This window comes from Oryctolagus cuniculus, chromosome 17 (genome assembly GCF_051225735.1).
Source record: "Oryctolagus cuniculus isolate XC-2025 breed Fujian yellow rabbit chromosome 17, ASM5122573v1, whole genome shotgun sequence".
NCBI classification, from domain to species: Eukaryota; Metazoa; Chordata; class Mammalia; order Lagomorpha; family Leporidae; genus Oryctolagus; species Oryctolagus cuniculus.
The window spans coordinates 66,683,372-66,698,609 of NC_142883.1; the positions used below are offsets into that span (position 1 = coordinate 66,683,372).

General features: G+C 50.9%; 1 long non-coding RNA gene and 1 other non-coding gene across 2 annotated transcripts in view; one reads left to right on the forward strand and one right to left on the reverse strand.

Annotated features, from left to right (window-relative positions):
- The window catches only part of LOC138847881 (uncharacterized), a 90,311-nt gene extending 79,292 nt beyond the window's left edge, over nucleotides 1-11,019 (forward strand). Inside the window, exons 9-10 of the long non-coding RNA XR_016223709.1 lie at nucleotides 8,314-8,398; nucleotides 10,952-11,019. This is a non-coding gene — a long non-coding RNA (uncharacterized LOC138847881). The remainder of the gene's footprint in view (nucleotides 1-8,313; nucleotides 8,399-10,951) is intronic.
- Nucleotides 1-15,238, reverse strand: part of LOC100347036 (uncharacterized) — an 876,288-nt gene that overhangs the window by 455,214 nt on the left and 405,836 nt on the right. The gene's annotated exons all lie outside the window — the stretch shown is intronic.

Genomic DNA, 15,238 nt, shown 5'->3' on the forward strand with positions numbered 1-15,238 from the left:
CTAGCCTGCTCCAAGGTTTGGGGAGATCGTAACCAAAAAGTCCTCTGATGGCACCAGCCTGGCAAGCAAGGAGGCCGTGGAGAGGGCAAGGGAGAGATGCAAAAGCACTTCCGGGTCAGCAAGGGTTAAGAGCCAGATAGACCAGGACTTGTGCCACTCCCTTCCCCTCTAAGGTGTCAGTGCTGGGAAGAGGTGACTCACTCCCAGGTCAAGTTCAGGCACAGTGTGGGTTTTGTCTGGGGCCAGCAGCCTCCTGGCGGGAGGCCCATCCTTTAGGAAGCAGCTCTGGCTGTGTGGCCCCATCCCAGCCATCCAGGGGACAGGCCAGGTGTCCCTGCGTGGGAGGTGGCCTGGGGGTGGGGGTGGGGCCCCGCCATGTACCTTGTCATCCCCTTCACACAAGTCTGGCTGCGGCAGACTGAGATTGCACTTGGGCAGGGCCATGAGGGACACAGTCTTGGGAGGCTTAATAGAGGAAATATTAAATCAATGAAACCTCATTTCCAAGGTCGGTTCAGCGGCAGAATCCATTAACTTTATATTCACCCTCTGCTTCCCTCTAATAAAAACCCGGGAGGAGTTCAGAGGCATGATAACTTGTCCGCAATGTCAGCGTGTGCTATTCAATTACTGCGATTCTGAGTTTCTGAGCTAAAAGATAAAGACTCATTTGGATTATGAAAAGCCAATGCCGAAAGAACACTTCTTTCTCTGCCCCCGCCCCCCTGCCATGCAGGGAACGCTGCACAAACACGGCCGCGAGGGTCTGGCTCCGCCAGGGAGGCTGACAAAGGAGGGTAAATCAGCTCTCTCTCCTCCTCATATAAAAGACTCCCCAGCAAAAGGGAACACTAAGGCCACTCAGTACGGGCACCAGTCTCACTCCTTCCCGTCCCCAGGCCAGAGGAAAGCCTGAGTTCAGTGCCCCCTCCCCCTCCCCGTGTCTTTGGTCGCATAAATGCAAAAATAAAACCTGGCACGGCCCAGAGCTGGGGATGGGTTAGGGTCAAGGATCCACTGCCCCTGGCTGCAGAGTGCCAGCCTCTGTGGTGATGCTGTTGGCCAAAGGCTGGATAGGACAGGGCTGTGGAGGGCTGGGGGTGATCAGATTCAGCTCCCGTTAAACCCCAGCTCAAGAGTGGCTTGTCCTCTGGATGCTGTTGCCATGGCATTGTGGTCTTTCAGAAAGGCTGCCTCCCACTTGGTATGGACAAGGGCCAGGATGCCCTGGCACCTTGACCCTGACAGCAGCGACAATTCTCTCCTGGACATGGCTGCGCCTCCCACCCGCCCCTCCCCAGCAATCAGAAACCTAGGGCAGCCCTGCTGGGAGGGGCCTCACAGTCCAGTGGCTTGGCTTCCTGGCTGCTGCTTCCTGCCCTTTGAAGTTAAAAGGTACGACTTTAGGAACAGCCCAGCACCAGAAGGCAAAAGAAGCCTGGTTTTAGCCTTGCACATTCAGCCTCTTCTGTTTGATGAGGATGAGGAGAAAACAGCCGAATTATCCACCTCTCCAGTGGTGAAGGTGGCGGGGAGGAAGGAGCAGTATTCAAGGGGTGACCAGTGAGGGCCATAGGCTTCTATGAGCCAGGCAGAGGGCGAAACTGATGCCAGCCACCTACAGGGAGCCATTATTGCCAACTGCTTCAGTACCCTGCCCTGTCTCTGGAGAGCCCAGAGAATCAACTCACGCCCACTCTCAGGGCTGTGTTTCTCCTTCTGCAACTTTGTTTTCTTTTTCCCTTGCCTGTATTTATTTTCATCTTGCTTGAAAGGTGCACACAGAGAGGTCTTCCATCGGCTGGTTTGCTCCCCAAATAGTTACCTGCAACAGGTGGAGCTGGACCAGGCCCTAGCCAGGAGCCTGGAACTCAGTGTGGGTCTCCCATGTGTGGGTGGCAGGGACCCAAATACGTGAGCCTCCATCTGCTGTCTCCACAGGTGCCCTTTAGGCAGGAAGCTGGAAGCAGAAGCAAGGCCAGGACTCGGACCCAAGTGCTCCGACGTGGGATGCAGGGGTCCCAAGTGGCGTTTTAATGGCTGCTCCAAATGCCTGCCCTTGTCTGTGACTTTAAGTACAACCACGTGGCCCCAGAGCCGTTTCCATGAGATTGACAGAAGCCTGGAGTGTACCATGCACAATCCTTAGAGCTAAGGAGAGAGAGCTGTTAAGTCCCTGCCTTCAGAGGGGACTATGGGAAGAGGCAGACAGGCAGTCGGTCCTGGGATAGTCCAGCTTGGCCTGGGACAGAGGACAGCCACAGCACTCTGAGCACTTGCACACCTGTGCCCTGGTGCCAAGAGGCTGCAGAGGGAACCAACAGACAGCGTGCCAGACAGCGGGCTCTTCAAGGAGGGCACCCAGGGCCAGTGCTGTGGTGTAGTAGGTTAAGCCTCCACCTGCAGTGCCGGCATTCCATATGGGCACCGCTTCCTGTCCTGGCTACTCCTTTTCTGATCCAGCTCTCTGCTATGGCCTGGGAAAGCTGTGGAAGATGGCCCAAGTGCCTTATCCCCCTGCACCCATGTGGCAGACCCAGAAGAAGCTCCTGGTTCCTGGCTTTGGATTGGCCCAGCTCCAGCCATTACAGCCATTTGGGGAGTGAACCAGCAGATGGAAGACCTCTCTCTCCCTGTCTCTTCCTCTCTCTGTAACTCTGCCTCTCAAATAAATAAGTAAATCTTTTTAAAAAGGAGGTGGGGGCATACAGAGACAGGCCAGAGTCTGCGACCACCCAGAGGAAGCACCCATGTCCCTATATCTCTCTCCCAGCTAGAGAGAGCACAGGGGCGGGGCATGAGACAGAGCAGGATCCCCAAACTCGCTGCATAGAGGAATCACCCAGGAAACATTTAAAAGAATCTTAATGCTTGGTCCCATGCTGTGCCATTCAAATCAGAACCTGTGGGACTGAGGCTCAGGTGGTGTTGTGTGCCCAAGCTCCCCAGGTGGTGCTCATGGGCAGCCAGGCTAGGAATGCTGACAAGATCACCTCTCCGACATAAGCGGAAGCCAAGGGAGATGTGGCCCGGAGCTCATAGCCCAAAGGGCAGGGACTCAGGTGACACTGGTCCCAGTCCAGGGCCTGCTGTTCCCTCTGCTTCTCCGGACTGTCGGCATGCCCTGGCAAGCGGGCTGCGTCTCCCTGTTCCCTCCAGCCCAGCAGGCCATCGGCTCATGCATACTTTTTTCTTTTCCTTTCGATGACTTTTTTTAATTTTTGTAGTAGAATATAGATAACATAAAATTTACCGTCGTAGCCATTTTAAGTGTGCAGCTCAGTGGTTAAGTACATTTGCTCTGTGAGGGAACCATCATCACCATCCAGCTCCACGGGACTTCCATCTGCCCGGGCTGCGGCTCTGCCCATTAAACACTGGCTCCCCACGTCTGACAGCGCTCTGCTACTTCCTCTCTCCAAATGCGATTCTCCTGAGTGTCTCATATGAGTGGAATCATACTTTGTCCTTTTGGTTTTTCTCTTCTTCTTTTTTTTTTTTTTTTTAAACATGGCCTCCAAGCCAGGTGAGGGTGGAACTTGTTAAATTTATTTATTTATTTAATTGAAAGATTTACAGAAAGAGAGGGCGAGATGAGAGAGAAAGATCTTCCATCTGCTTGATCACTCCCCAAGATGGCCGCAACAGCTGGCTCTGGGCCAGGCCAAAGCCAAGAGCCAGGAGTTTCATCTGGGTTTCCCACATGGGTAGAAAGGGCCCAAACACCTGGGCCATTTTCTGCTGCTTTTCCCAGGCCATAATCAAGGAGCTGGAACCAAAGTGGAGCAGCCAGAACTTGAACTGGTGCCCTTGTGGGATGCTGGCATTGCAGGTGGTGGCTTTACCCGCTGTGCCACAATTCTGACCCCTGAATTTTTTTAAAGATTATTTATTCACTTGAAAGACAGAGTTACACACACACACACACACACACACACAGGGAGGGGGGAGAGGGAGAGAGAGAAAATCTTCCATCAGCTGGTTCACTTCCCAAATGCAGGCACCCAAGCACTTAGGTCATCTTCTACTGATTTCCCAGGCACATTAGCAGGGAGCTGGATTGGAAATGGAGCAGCCAGGACTCGGACTCATGCCCACATGGGATACTAGTAAAGCAGGTGGTAGCTTTACCCACTATACTACAATGTCAGCCCTTGTGTTTGTTTTTTTTTTAAATATTTGCTGTTTATTTATTTGAAAGGCAGAGTTACAGAGTGAGAGGGAGGAGAATCTTCATCCACTGATTCACTCCCTAAATGGCCAAAATGGCAGGGGCTGTGTCAGGATGAAGCCAGGATCCAGGAACTTCATCCGGAACTCCCACGTGGGTGCAGGGGCCCAGACACTTGTGGCCATCTTCCACTGCTTTTCCAGGCTCATTAGCAGGGATCTAGATTGGGAGTGGAGCAGCCGGGTCTCAAACCCATCCATGTAGGATGCTGGTGTCACAGGCGGCAGTTTAACCTGCTGTGCCACAGCGCCGGCCCCACACTTTGTCCTTTTGTGATTGCTTATGTCACTCAGCACAGTGTCCTCGGGTTCAGCCACGTTGGAGCAGGTGTCAGATCCCCTCCTGTTTTGAGACCAGTGAGCTACCGTTGCAGGCCTGTAGCATACTTTGTTTCTCCATTCCGCTGTGGGTGGACACTTGGGTTGTTCCCACTTTACGGCTATTGTGAGTGACGCTGCTACTGTGAACATGAGTGTTCAAGTACCTTTGTGAGACCCTGCTTACAATTCATTTTTTTTAAATACTTATTTTTATTTATTTGAAAAGCGGAGTTACAGAGAGGCGGAGGGAGGGAGGAAGAGAGAGAGAGAGAGACAGACAGACAGAGAGGTCTTTCATCTGCTGGTTCACTCCCCAGATGGCCGCAGCAGCTGGAGCTGAGTTGATCCGAAGCCAGGAGCCAGGAACTTCTTCCAGGTCTCCCATGTGGGTGCAGGGGTCCAAGGACTTGGGCCATCTTCCACTGCTTTCTCAGGCTATATCAGAGAGCTGGATCGGAAGTGGAGCAGCCAGGACTAGAACTGATGCCCATATGGGATGCTGGCACTGCAGGCGGCAGCTTAACTAGTGACTAAATGTAATACTTGCACATTTTTATGGGGTACCGTGCAGCATTTCAACACAGCATAGCATACATATATCCCATACATATATCCAATCCAGAATTAGCATTTGCATCCCCTTCTCTGTGTTTGGGCTTACCCAGCCCTCCCTTCCAGTTCCTCCTGCAGTATCCGATACATTGTTGTGAACCAGGTGCCCCACTGTGCTGAGGAACAGGAGAATCTATTACTTCCCACCTTTTCCAACCTCCTCTCCCCCACCCCCACCCCCATTCCCACCCTGTGGTAATCACTATCAAAGCTCAGATTGACTTTTTTTTAAAAAAATTTATACTTAGAGCATAAGTATGTTATTTGTCTCCCTATGTCCAGCCTATACCACTTAACATAACGACCTCCAAGTCCACTCAGCTGCGGCAGATGTCAAGATATCACTCTTTTTCATGGCTGAGTAATATTACCTCGAGTGTTTATGCCACCATTTCATTCTCTCTTCCTCCCACTGTGGGCACTTAGGTTGATCCCATATCTTGGCGAGTGGAAACAGTTCCATAGGTATCTGGTTTTGAGGGCTCGTCAGGGTGGCTGCACTGTGTACTTTCCCACCTGCCGTGCACAGGGGTTTCAATTCTTCCACATTCTCAGTAACACCTGCTATCTATCCATCCATCCATCCATCCATCCATCCATCCATCTATCCATCCATCCATCTATCTACCTACATATTTATGGTGATAACCATCCTAATTGATAGCATATGCCACCTCACTGTGGTTTTGATCTGCATTTCCCTAATGCTTAGTGGTGTTAAACACCTTTCCGTGTATTTCTTGGCTACTAACATATCTTCTTTGGAAAACTGGCTGTTCAAGACTTTTCTCAATTTTATGTATTTATTATTTATTTTTTTTAATTTTTTTATTTTTTGACAGGCAGAGTGGACAGTGAGAGAGAGAGACAGAGAGGAAGGTCTTCCTTTGCCGTTGGTTCACCCTCCAATGGCCGCCACGGCTGGTGCGCAGTGGCCGGCGCACCGCGCTGATCCGATGGCAGGAGCCAGGTACTTATCCTGGTCTCCCATTGGGTGCAGGGCCCAAGCACTGGGGCCATCCTCCACTGCACTCCCAGGCCACAGCAGAGAGCTGGCCTGGAAGAGGGGCAACCAGGACAGAATCTGGCGCCCCGACCAGGACTAGAACCCGGTGTGCCGGTGCCACAAGGCGGAGGATTAGCCTAGTGAGCTGCGGCGCCGGCCCGTATTTATTTTTAAGTTACTTATTTGAGAGAGAGTGCACACAGGCACAAGTGAGCAAATTCCCATCTGCTGGTTCACTCCCTGAGTGCTCACAGGACCCCTGCCTGGGGTTGACTGGGAGCCGGGTATTCAGTCCACCAAGTGGGTGGCAGGGACTCAATTACTTGAGCCTTCACGGCTGCCCCTCAGGGTCTGCGTTGGCAGGAAGATGGGGTCAGGAGCCAGGGATGGGATTGGAATCGGGTACTCTGGTGTGGGTTGGGGCTGTCTGAACCGCTAGGCCAAATACCTGCCCATCCCCATTTCTAACCTGGGTAGTTCTGTTGTCAGGGATCATAGATGTTCTTTCTGTGTTCTGGAGATCTGCCTTGTGTCGCATGCATGAGGTGCAAATATTGTCTCCCATTCCGTGGGTTGCTTTTCACTCTGTCCATTGTATCCTTTGATGCACAGGAGGTTTTCATGTTGAAAGTTTAAGTTCCCTAGTTTTTTCCTTTTGTTGCCTATGCCTTTGGTGTTCGAACCAGGAAATCACTGTCAAATCCAACACTGTGAACCTTTCCCACTGTGTTTTCTAAGAATTCTGCAGCTGTCGCTCTTAGGTTTACATCTTGGGATTCATTTGTGCATATGGCGCAAGAGAAAGGTTCACTCTTTTTTTTGTTTTGTTTTTGCATGTGGAAAGGCAGTTTTCCCAGCACCGTTTGTTGAAAAGGTTGTCCAGATGGGGGGCTGGCGCTGTGGCGCAGTGGGTTAATGCCCTGGCCTGCAGTGCCGGCATCCCTTCTGAGCACCGGTTCTAGTCCCGGCTGTTCCTCTTCTGATCCAGCTCTCTGTTATGGCCTGGGATAGCTGTGGAGGATGGCCTAATTCCTTGGGCTCCTGCACCCACGTGGGAGAGCCGGAAGAAACTCCTGGCTTCGGATCAGCACAGCTCTGGCTGCTGCAGCCATCTGGGGAGTGAACCAGCAGATAGAAGACCTCTCTCTGTCTCTACCTCTCTCTGTAACTCTTTCAAATAAAATAAATCTTAAAAAAAAGATTGTCCAGGGGCCGGCATTGTGGTGTAGTGGGTAAAGCCACCGCATGTGATACTGGCATCCTGTGTTGGTGCTGGTTCGAGTCCCAGCTCCTCCACTTCCAATCCAGCTACCTGCTAATGCACATGGGAAAGCAGTAGAAGATGGCCCAAGTGCTTGGGCCCCTGCACCCATGTAGGAGACCCAGAGGAAGCTCCTGGCTCCTGGCTTCAGTCTGGCCCAGCCCTGATTTGTTGCAGCCGTTTGGGGAATGAACCAGAGGATGGAAGATCTCCCTCCCACCCCACCCTATCCTGCCTGTGTAACTCTGCCTTTCAAATAAATAAAACTAAATCTTTGGGGAAAAAAGAAAAAAGAAAAAAAGTTGTCCTTTCCTCTACTGAGTGGGCAGCAGGTTGTTTTGTGCGTGGTGTGATACAGTGCGCCCATGGCACCTGATACCACACCCACCATGGTTTACTAAATGATGGTCCTTTCTCCCCTCCCCTTTTTCTTTTTTTTAAGATTTTATTTATTTATTTGAGAGGTAGAGTTACAGACAGTGAGAGGGAGAGACAGAGAAAAAGGTCTTCCATCCACTGGTTCACTCCCCAGGTGTCCGCAACAGCCAGAGCTGAGTCAATCCAAAGCCAGGAGCTTCTTCCAGGTCTCCCACATGGGTGCAGAAGCCCAAGGACTTGGACCATCTTCTACTGCTTTCCCAGACCACAGCAGAGAGCTGGATCGGAAGTGGAACAGCTGGGACCCGAACCAGCGCCCATAGGGGATGCCAGTCCTTGGGCCAGATCTGTCCCCAGTGTGTGTTCCCTCATGAAAGCAGCCCCGTTGGCTCCACTCATCTTGCTTGGGAAGAGAATGGGGGGGTCTGGTCTCTCCCCTTTTCCTGCCAGCACCACCCCTTTCTTCGAGGAGAATGTAAACCCATCTCTCTTTCTGATTCCACAGATAAGGCGACACATGGCTCCTTGCAGAGCGAGGACTGGACACTGAACATGGAGATCTGTGACATCATCAGTGAGACCGAGGAAGGGTACGTGTGCCTTGGGCCAGGGGCCTCTCTCAAGCCCTTGGCGTCTTTTTTTTTTTTTTAGTCTGTTACTTTTGGCATTAAAAAAATTTTTTTTTAGTTTACTTAGCAATAGAGAGATGGGTATAGGGGAGGTGGGGGGGTCTTCCATTTGGTTTGCTCCCCAAATGCCTGCAACAGCCAGGGCTAAGCCAGGCCAAAGCCAGGAGCCTGGAATTCCATCTGGGTCTCCCACATGAGTGGCGGCGGGGAGGGGGGTGGGCCAAGCACTTGAACCATCACCCACTGCCTCCCACAGTGCATGTTCGTCTCCCAGGGTGCGTATTAGCAGGAAGCTGGATGGGAAACGGAGGTGGGACTCAACCCCAAGTGCTCCGATGGGAGATACAGCTTGCCCTGCTGCTCCACGGTGCCTGCCCCACTGTTACTCCTAATTGCGTGTCGTTTTCCCATCCATCCTTCTCCCAGCTTCCCCGATGACAGTGCTCAAGGTGGAGCAGTGGTGACCACTTTTAATCCCAAGTGGGGAAGGAACTACCTGGTTCCCTGTCCCTGGTGGCGTCTCTTTCTGCCCCTCCTGCCTGTCCCCTGCCGCACCTTGGCAGCCGTGGGGCTGTCTCTGCCCTGGTTTGCTGGGTGACAGGGCCTCTTGAGGGAGGGCCAGGGCATGGTCAGATAAGGCAGGGAATGAGGGGGCACACATGGCACAGGCCACTGAGCGTTTCCAGCTGTGTAGACTCAGCCCGTAGGGTTGCGTCTCACGTTCCCACACTGCTGGATCTCCCAGGTTGCAGGCTGTAGCCTCCCCTTCACTCTGTTTGTCCTGTGGTTAGCCCCTCTGCCCACCCCATGGACACTTTGCTGTCATCACGCTCTGTGAACCACCTCCAGGGTGGTGAGGAGAACAGATGGGAGAGGAGAGTCCCCAGGGGGCACCCAGAAGCACAGGCCGTGTCAGCACCAAAGTGACTCTGGCTCTGACTTCCGGTGAAGTCTGGCCATGGCCCGGCCCTTGTCTCAAAGAGACCATGCTGTCCGATGCTGCATTCAGAATGGCCTGGCTGGAGGCAGGCCCCATTCAGAAGCGAGAAAGACCAGGCGGGATCTTAACGTCCTCATCCTGGTGGGGGGCAGGGGTGGTGGCCTTGACCGAGGGGATTCCGATTCCATTCTGGGTGCCTCTGGGAGGGAGAAGTCAGTTGGGGGCTTGCTGGTGTGGGAAGTGAGCAGAAAGTGCTGCACAGCCACAGCTGGAGCCACCACTTCCTAGGTGGAGCAGACCGGGGACGGAGCCGCCAGCTAAGCTCACAGGGCAGACAGCAGCATCAGGAGTGCACAGGGACCTGTGCTGTCTGTGAGCTGGTGGGGAGGGTTCCAGTTAAAGGTGACACACTTTGCCTGCCAGTGGGGGTGGTCTGCTCAGGGCCCAGGCACGTGGCCACTCACAGGTGGCTGCTGGTGCAGTCACTCGGCTCGGACTGCCCACCATCCTCCTGACCTCCCACTTGGGATGTTTTCTTCCTCATGGCCCCTGGGGATCAGCGGATGGGGGGGTATAAGGGCTCTAGGACACCAAGGTTAATGGGCTAGCCCACCCTCAAGCACCCCCTACTGGCTCAGAGGAAGAACAGGCTTTGGGCTGGGCCCCCAGGCTGACAGCAAGAAGAGTCCAGCCACTGAGGGTGACTCGAAAAAAGCCAGTGTGTCTCTGGGCTGAATTCCTGGGTGAGCAGGCAGTCCAGGTGTGTGGCTCTCTGACTTCCATGCCTCCCCCTATGGGCCCACGTCTCTTTCTGCCCCCTTTCTGATCTTCTGGGGAAATGCGCAAATACCCAGAAGGCTCTGGGCCAAGGAAACCCAGGGCCCCGGGACCTGCCTCATGCCAGAGGAGCTGCCTGCACCCTTAGCTTCTTTTTTTTTCAAATGCAAAAATCCTGCCGAAACACCAATTTGAACCCAGGAGCTTCTTCTGGGTCTCCCATGCGGGTGCAGGAGCCCAAGGACTGGGGCCATCTTCTACTGCTTTCCTAGGCCACAGCAGAGAGCTGGATGGGAAGAGGAGTAGCCAGGACTCGAACTGGCACCCATGTGAGATGCCAGCACTGCAGGCTGAAACATCTACATGGATGTTGGAGTCTGTCTTGTCCCACCACGCCCCAGTAGACTGTGAGCTACACCAGGGCAGGACTCCATGCCTCAGCCACCTTTTTAGCCCTAGCACCTCTCACGGTCCATCCATAATTGGCTGTGGATAAAAACTGGTTCAGTAAGAGGATCAGGTGGGGAAGGTGCTGAGGCACTCAATCTGATGAGGAACGCAGACCTGTAAATGACAGTCACAGCTCAGCCTGGGCCGTGCTGAGAGAGCCAGCTGCAGGCACCGTGGAGAGGCCCCCCTTAGCTACAGAGAGCAGCCCACCCAGCAGCAGCTGACTGGCAGCAGCCAGAGGCTTCTTGGAGGAGGTGATAGCGGAGTGGAGTCTTGTTGGATACCAGCCAAAGAATATCACCCAGGAGGAACCCCTCTTGAGGACTGGTTTTTCTTTACTCTTACAGGGATGAAAAGACCATATTAGGGCCGGCGCTGTGGCTCACTAGACTTATCCTCTGCCTGCGGCACCAGCACCCTGGGTACTAGTCCCAGTCAGGGCGCTGGATTCTGTCCCGGTCGCTCCTCTTCCTGTCGCTCCTCTTCCTGTCTAGCTCTCTGCTATGGCCCGGGAGTGCAGTAGAGGATGGCCCAGGTGCTTGGACCCTGCACCCACATGGGAGACCAGGAGAAGCACCTGGCTCCTGGCTTCGGATCAGCGTGGTGAGCCAGCCGCAGTGCACCAGCCACAGCGGCCATTGGAGGGTGAACCAACGGCAAAGGAAGACCTTTCTCTCTGTCTCTCTCTCCCACTGTCCACTCTGCCTGTCAAAAGAAAAAAAACCATATTGGACTCTGCCTCATTGTGACTGGAGCATCATGGTACATCAGGAGTGCTACTTTTATGCTAATCACTCTGGCATCATCCAGGACAAGATCAAGACCCTCCAAGAAGACCTTGAAGCTCTAGTTACCTGTGGTCGGGCCTTGGGGGATGGCTTCCTTATCTCCTCCCCCTTGTGGGCCCCTTGCTCTCCATTGTCCTTGTAAATTTGTCTAAGATCGCATAGCTGCGCTCCAGTTAATGGTGGTCCAACAACTATATGCCACTCTTCAACAACTGGGTTATGCCGCTCTTTAAGCGCCAGATTGGGAACCCTATACATCCGCCCACGGCCACTGCCAAGATGTAAAGGTATAATACATCATACCCTAAGTTGCTGAGGTAGTAGCCAGTGATGGGTAAGATCCCCTGGGACAGGGGGGCGGAGCCAAGATGGCGGAATAGTGAGGGCGCGCACCGATAGGCCGGGAAAATTTAGTTTAATAAAAGTAGAGTTACAGTAGCCTCAGAAAAAGGATCAGGAAAAAATTGCAGAGGAAACTCTTCTGCATCAAGTGGCTGTGACTTGGAGGACCTACTGGGAGAACAAGGTCGCCCACCGGAGAACAAGGTCGCCCACCGCATGGAAGCCGAGCCGCGGGAGCGGCAGGGTCTGCGCGCCAGTGCAGGAAGGGGAGTGGATGTCACACAGACACAAGCGGGGAGAGTTGGGACGCCCAGGGCTCTGAGTCCACACATCGGCGCTGGAAGGGGAGGTGAGCTCAGTAACCCGAGACATTGGCGGGGAAACCGCGGTCAGAATCTAGAGGGGAGCGGGAAAGTGCACCAGACTCACTACTGGAGAGAAGGAAAAAAAGGTGGGGGGTTTCTCTCTCGACAAGGCTGCAAGGCCTGCAAGAGTTTGCAAGAGTTTGCAAGAGTTTGTAAGAGTTTGCAAGAGACAAAGAGCAGGCAACCTCTCTGGATTTACATAACAACAGGGGAGAGCTAAAGAACTGAGTCACTACAATTCAGTAGCCTAGGCAACCCAGGGGGAGTCCAGAGGAGAAACAGAGCCTCCACAGACTCTGGGTAGAAGCCAGAGATCGGAAGCTAATTATCATTAATTCTGCACAGCTGTGCGGTGCAGTATTATTCACCCCCTGAATAAATTAAATAAATAAATAAAAAGAGAGAGATTTACCACACATAACCTGAGGGTGTCACCTTTGCACACCCGTAACGCAGAAGAACCAAGCAGAGCTCTCAGGCCACACCCATCTCAAGCCTCCAAGGCTCCTCCAACAGCAGGCAGTCCACTTAATACAGACATAGTATAAAATAAAAAAAAATTAAAAAAAAGAAACGCACAGTGACGAAAAAAGAATTAAATATGCCAATCAACAAACACAAAAATCGAGGGAACAAGATCAACGATGACACTATGATGCCTCCAAATAAACAAAACACCCCAAGCCAAGATTATGAAGATGATGAGATAGAAGAAATGCAAGATACGGATTTCAAAAAATGTATGATAAGCACATTTAGAAGTTTTCAAAAGCAAATCCTTGAACTACAGAAATCCTTATTGGACAGGATTGAAAATCTCTCTCGTGAAAATGAAATTTTAAGGAAGAATCAAAATGAAACGCAGAAACTAGTAGAGCAGGAAAGTGTGATAGTGAAGAGAAATCAAAATGAAATGAAGAGCTCAATAGATCAAATGACAAACACATTAGAAAGCCTTAAAAACAGAATGGGTAAAGCAGAAGAGAGAATATCAGACTTAGAAGACAGAGCACAGGAAAACATACAGTCAAACCAAAGAAAAGAAGAGAAAATTAGAAATCTAAAAAATATTGTTGGGAATCTACAGGATACTATTAAAAAAAACAACATTCAAGTTCTAGGAGTTCCTGAAGGCATGGAGAGAGAGAAAGGATTAGAAGGCCTTTTTAGTGAGATACAAGCAGAGAACTTTCCAGGTTTGGAGAAGGACAGAGACATCCTAGTACAGGAAGCTCATAGAACCCCCAATAAACATGACCAAAAGAGATCCTCACCACGACACGTGGTAATTAAACTCAGCACAGTGAAACATAAAGAAAAGATCTTAAAATGTGCAAGAGAGAAACGTCAGATTACTCTCAGAGGATGTCCAATTAGACTCACAGCAGACTTCTCATCAGAAACACTACAGGCTAGGAGGGAATGGCGAGACATAGCACAGGTGCTAAGAGAGAAAAATTGCCAGCCCAGAATATTATATCCTGCTAAGCTCTCATTTGTGAGTGAAGGGGAAATAAAGACCTTCCATAGCAAACAGAAACTGAAAGACTTTGTGGCCACTCGTCCGGCCCTGTAAAAGATACTTAAAGATGTGCTACACTCAGAAACACAGAAACACGGCCATCAATATGAAAGAAGGTAAAGGAAGAAAAACCACCAGTAAAAGAGCATGGGAAGCACAAAGCATATACTAGAAAATATCTCCGGGAAAATGGCAGGGCAAAGTCACTACGTATCAATAGTCATATTAAACATTAATGGTCTTAACTCTTCAATTAAAAGACACCGATTGGCTGATTGGCTCAAGGAACAAAACCCAACTATTTAGGCCAGCGCCGCGGCTCACTAGGCTAATCCTCCGCCTAGCGGCGCCAGCACACCGGGTTCTAGTCCCGGTCAGGGTGCCGGATTCTGTCCCGGTTGCCCCTCTTCCAGGCCAGCTCTCTGCTGTGGCCAGGGAGTGCAGTGGAGGATGGCCCAGGTGCTTGGGCCCTGCACCCCATGGGAAACCAGGAAAGGCACCTGGCTCCTGGCTCCTGCCATCGGATCAGCGCGGTGTGCCGGCCACAGCGCGCCGGCCGCGGCGGCCATTGGAGGGTGAACCAACGGCTAAGGAAGACCTTTCTCTCTGTCTCTCTCTCTCACTGTCCACTCTGCCTGTCAAAAAAAAAAAAACCAACTATTTGTTGCCTACAAGAAACACATCTCTCTAACAAAGATGCATGCAGACTGAAAGTGAAAGGTTGGAAAAAGAATTCCATGCCAACAGAAACAAAAAAAAGCAGGTGTAGCAATATTAATATCAGACAAAATAAACTTTAATGCAAAAACTGTTAAGAGAGACAAAGAGGGGCACTATATAACGATTAAGGGATCAATTCAACAGGAAGATGTAACTATTATAAATGTATATGCACCTAATTATAGGGCACCGGTCTATTTAAAAGATATGTTAAGGGACTTAAAGGGAGATTTAGATTCCAATACAATAGTACTTGGGGACTTCAATACTCCACTCTCAGAAATAGACAGATCATCCGGACAGAAGATCAACAAGGAAACAGCAGATTTAATCGACACTATAGCCCAAATGGATCTAACAGATATCTACAGAACTTTCAATCCTACATCTAAAGACTTTTTTGAAAATATAAACAAAATTGACACCGCATTGGCCCAACTAACTAAAAAAAGACAAGACCCAAATCAATAAAATCAGAGATGAAAAAGGAAACGTAACAACAGACACCACAGAAATAAAAAGAATCATCAGAAATTACTACAAGGACTTGTATGCCAGCAAACAGGGAAATCTATCAGAAATGGGTAGATTCCTGGACACATGCAGTCTACCAAAATAGAACCATGAAGACATAGAAAATCTAAATAGACCCATAACTGAGACAGAAATTGATACAGTAATAAAGGCCCTCCCAACGAAGAAAAGCCCAGGACCAGATGGATTCACTGCTGAATTCGACCAGACATTTAAAGAAGAACTAATTCCATTTCTTCTCAAACTATTCAGAACGATCAAAAAAGTGGGAATCCTCCCAAATTCTTTCTATGAAGCCAGCATCACCTTAATCCCTAAGTCAGAGAAAGATGCAGCACTGAAAGAAAATTATAGACCAATATC